This window comes from Aegilops tauschii, chromosome 6, assembly GCF_002575655.3.
Source record: "Aegilops tauschii subsp. strangulata cultivar AL8/78 chromosome 6, Aet v6.0, whole genome shotgun sequence".
Lineage (NCBI taxonomy): Eukaryota > Viridiplantae > Streptophyta > Magnoliopsida > Poales > Poaceae > Aegilops > Aegilops tauschii.
This window is the reverse complement of record NC_053040.3, coordinates 123,111,569-123,116,402: the sequence shown is the minus strand read 5'-3', so window position 1 is coordinate 123,116,402 and position 4,834 is coordinate 123,111,569.

Sequence of the window (4,834 nt, the reverse complement as noted above, 5' to 3'; positions counted from 1 at the left end):
CTTTCCCTTGTTCTTTGCTTTTCATCCTTCGGTTGTTTCCTTTGCCGCCCTCCCTTGGTTGCCGCCTTCCCAGCCAGACAGCTGCTTTGCAATCTGTGGCTGGAGAAGTGCTTGGCCAGTTAGGAGGGCAAGTACTCTAGCTTTGTTGGATTATAGCAAAGTGACTGGGAGGCCGGCCAGCCGGCTGTTTTGACAGCCGGTAGGCGTGGTTGGAGGCCGTCTTTGCATTATATAAGTTCGTTAGTCCTTAGCCGTTTTTCGTGTGGGCATCCTTTCTGCCTTTGGCTCTTGCCAGTCGGACAGTCGGTTCTTCGAGCTGCGACTTTCAACAAGAGAGGGCTCGGGTGCCGGCACACTACTTGTCTGACTTCAGGTAGAACTTCTAATATAACTTAAGGCGGCCAGTCCCCGGGCCGACTAGTCGAACCCGGTGCCAGATAAAAAATCAAATGTAATAATACATTCATGAGTATGACACTCGTCATTCATAGATAAAGGAGGGCAATCCCCGAGTGCGCCTCGGGGGGCCCATTTGTCTCATATTTAATACAAAAACGGTAGCATGATACATACTGCTTTCAACTGTAAAATCTTCTCAAGAGGTTTGCGTTCCATGGTCGTTCCGACTCCTTGCCAGAATCATCCCTCTTGCGTGCTCTTGGCTTCTGTGCGTCGATCAGGTAGTAGGAGTCGTTGCCTAGTGCTTTGCTGACGACGAAAGGGCCTTCCCAAGGGGCCGAGAGCTTGTGCTGGCCGGCTGTTCGCTGGATCAGCCGGAGCACAAGGTCGCCCTCTTGGAAGGATCTTGGCTTGACCTTTCGGTTGTGGTAACGGCGCAAACCCTGCTGGTAGATGGCGGACCGGCTGAGTGCTAACAGCCGGCCTTCTTCCAGCAGGTCGACGCCGTCTTCTCGCACTTCCTTGGCCTCCGCCTCCGTGTACATGGTGACCCGAGGCGAGTCGAACTCGATGTCAGTTGGGATGACAGCCTCGGCACCATATACAAGGAAGAACAGAGTGAAGCCGGATGACTTGTTTGGGGTAGTACGCAGACTCCAGAGGACAGCCGGCAGCTCGTAGAACCAGCAGCCGGCCGAGCGCTCCAGTGGTACGACCAGTCGGGCTTGATGCCGGAGAGGATGAGGCCGTTTGCTCGCTCGACCTGGCCGTTTGACTGCGGGTGGGCAACGGACGCTAAGTCCAGTCGGATGCCCTGTGTCGCGCAGAAACGTGCCAGTGCTCCCTTGGCAAAGTTTGTGCCGTTGTCGGTGATGATGCTGTGTGGCATGCCATACCGAGTAGTGATGTCGGCACTGAATGTCACGGCAGTCGGCCCGTTCAGCTTCTTGATCGGCTTCGCTTTGATCCACTTGGTAAATTTGTCCACGGCGACAAGCAGATGTGTCAAGCCGCCGCGGGCTGTCTTGAATGGGCCCACCATGTCCAGCCCCCAGACGGCAAAGGGCCAGGTGAGGGGGATGGTCTTGAGTGCAGAAGCCGGCAGGTGTTGCTTGGAACTGAAGACTTGGCATCCTTTGCAGCATTTGACTATCTCTTTGGCATCTTCCAAAGCAGTCGGCCAGAAGAAACCATGGCGGAAAGCTTTGGCCACAAGTGATCTTGAGGCTGCGTGGTGGCCGCATTCGCCTTGGTGGATATCCTTGAGGATTGCTACACCCTTCTCTGGCTCGACGCAGCGCTGGAAGACTCCAGTGACGCTGCGCTTGACAAGTTCTCTGTTTATTATTGCATATGCTTCGGCTCGGCGTTGCACTAGTCTTGCCGAGATCTCATCAGTCGGCAGCTCTCTATTGACTAGGAAGTTGAGGATGGGCTGGGCCCATGATGGAGTTGTGACTTCTTCTACTGTTAGTACGGCCACTGTGACTCGGGTGGGTGGGTTGGGTGGTGGAGAGTTGGAGTCGGCCACCGCTTCTTGTGTCGCTGCAGTCCCCGGGCCGACTGCTGCAGTCCCCGGGCCGGGTTCTGAAGTCCCCGAGCCGGGTGCGACTACGGCAGTCCCCGGGCCGCTTGTTCGTGCTGGTGAAGTTGCGGACGAAGACTTCCGTGAAGTCCAGCCAGCTGTTGACGCTGTAGGGCTTGAGGCTGTTGAGCCAGGTGCGTGCCATGCCTTGCAGCATGAGAGGGACGTACTTCACGGCTACGCGCCTGTTGCCGTTCGCTATGCTGACAGCGGTAGAGTAGTCGATGAGCCAATCTTCCGGCTTCACAGAGCCGTTGTACTTGGGCGTGTCTCTGGGGAGCGAGAACCCTTTGGGGAAGGGCTCGTCGCGGATGCGGGGGCCAAAGCATGGCGGGCCGACATCGTCTTCTTCTTCTAGCGCCAGGGATCGAGCTAGGCGGTCCATCCGGTGGCGGGCGTCGTTCTCGCCGACTCCTTCGCGGTGGCCTAGTCGGCCACCGAGAGTCGGATGTGTAACAGGCGGCGGGGTGGGATATCTCTCCCCACGAGGCGGGGGAGGAGGCGGATTGCCTTGGCGCTCCACTTCTCGAGGGCGGCCTTCCGCGTCGCGCTCGATGGTGATTCGAGTTCGGCTGCGGCTAGCAGCCGGCTCCTTGTCTTTCCTTGCACGGGCGCCGCTCGCAGTCGGCGACCGGGATGTCGCGGCGTGCTCTCGGCGTGGGGGAGGACTCTCAGCGCGGGCGCCGGCTTCATGCCGTTCTGCGGCCGCATCGATCAGCTGCTGGATGCGCCTTGTCATGTAGGGGAGCTCATCAGCCCCCAGCCCATTCAGCTCTTCTGCGGCCGCCTGAGCGGCTCGCAGATTCTCGAGCGGTGTGGCGTAGACGGGGCGGTCTGCCCCCAGCATGCTGGCGATGGCCGCGCCGCGCTTCTTGACAAGGCCGGCTCGGCTCGGCCCGCCATGAGGCGGCGTACCAAAGGCGGCGCGGTCGACTTCGCGCTCGTGAGCCTCGGTGAGGCGTCTCATGAAGGCTATCTTCTGGCCCTCCGCGATGAGGGCGAGGCGGCATGCCTCCAGGGTCTCGGCATTGGCGTCGGCCGGGATGGGGACGGACAAGTCATGCATCGCCGCTTGTAGGGCGTCGTGGGTGTTCTCGCCCGAGTCGGCGACGTGGCTGATGACCAGCACCTCAGTGACAGCATTGCTGCCGCTGTCAGCTCGAGGGAGAGGGTCGTCGAAGACTACCATGTCGGAGGGGTAGGCGTCGAGCGATGCCGTGTCGAAGTCGACAAGCATCGGGTCGGTGGAGCCGACCGACTCCAAGTCCACAGCAAGCTCGCTGGAGACGTGAAGCTGGTCGAGGAGGCTGACGAGGCGGTTCTTGGGGTAGTCCGTGCCCGCATCGGACGCGGGCTCGTCGGAGATGCGAGTCTCACCAAGAAGATCGGCGAGGCAGCTCGCTGCGCAGGCGTCGTCAACGCCTAGCAGCGCATCGGGGCAAGCTCCATCGGGCGCAGCAGGCTGGCTGCGCTCGCGGGGGAGGAAAAGGGTTCCCGTCCAGAACAGGTCTCCGGACGACGGTGCACCTGGCCCCACGATGGGCGCCAAATGTCGGGTGGTAGGTGCGACATATGCCAACGGGTGGCTTATCATTGTGGGAGCCAGTAAAACATCGCCGGTGCCTGGAAACGGGATGAGGTGAATACATGCACGCCGGCGGATCTTACCCAGGTTCGGGGCTCTCCGTGGAGATAACAACCCTATTCCTGCTCTGCGGGGTCTCCGCATGATCACTAGATCAATACAAGTAGCTACAAGCGCTCCTTGAGCTGTTTGGCTAGAGGAAGAAGAAGGGCAAGGCTAGCTCTCCCTTTCTCTCTATGTGGTGTGTGTAATTCTATGAGATCAACCCTTTGCATGGGTGTCCCGGGGGGTTTATATAGGCCTACCCCCCAGGGGTACAATGGTAATCCGGCTGGGCGCGGGTCCCAGCCGTCAGCGTCTATGCACGCCGGCTTCTCCGCCGGTCATTGGGGCCCGCCGACTGGTGGGTCCCGCCGGCTGCCGGCCTCTCGGCCGACAGGCCGGCCTCTCGGCCGACAGGCCGGCCCCACCGCTTGGGGGCTTCGCGGCGGCTGGTTACTGTTGCCTCGCCTCTGATGACGAGAGCTTTGTTGAGGTAAGCGTGGCTACAGTGTCGCCGCCTTGCGGGCTCTCACTGTAGCCTTACCTCGTCTTGTCTCCTTAATGAGGCACATGTTTCGAGGGAGGGAGGTAGCCGGCTATTGGGAGCCGGCCACACCCCTGGCCGACTAGAGGAGGCCAGGTCGCCTTCGGGTGTCTCTCTGGCAAAGGGGCCCGCCGCCTACGGGCCGTACTGGCGCTTGTCGTGGGTGACATCGAGGCCAACACGGCTACAGTGCCGCGCTGGACGGGGGATGGCTGGCCCGTACGGCGCCATGTGGCCATGCCTGTTCCGGGATTAGGGGGTAGTGGGTTGTACTGCGTGTTGGGAATCGTAGCATAATTTTAAAATTTTCCTACGCTCACCAAGATGCATCTATGGAGTATACTAGCAACGAGAGGAAAGGAGTGCATCTACATACCCTTGTAGATCGCGAGCGGAAGCGTTCCAATGAACGTGGATGACGGAGTCGTACTCGCCGTGATCCAAATCACCGATGACCGAGTGCCGAACGGACGACACCTCCGTGTTCAACAAACGTACGGTGCAGCGACGTCTCCTCCTTCTTGATCCAGCAAGGGGGAAGGAGAGGTTGATGGAGATCCAGCAGCACGACGGCGTGGTGGTGGATGTAGCGGGATGCCGGCAGGGCTTCGCCGAGCTTCTACGAGAGAGAGAGGTGTAGCAGGGGAGGAGGGAGGCGCCCAAAGCTGTAATCTTGCTG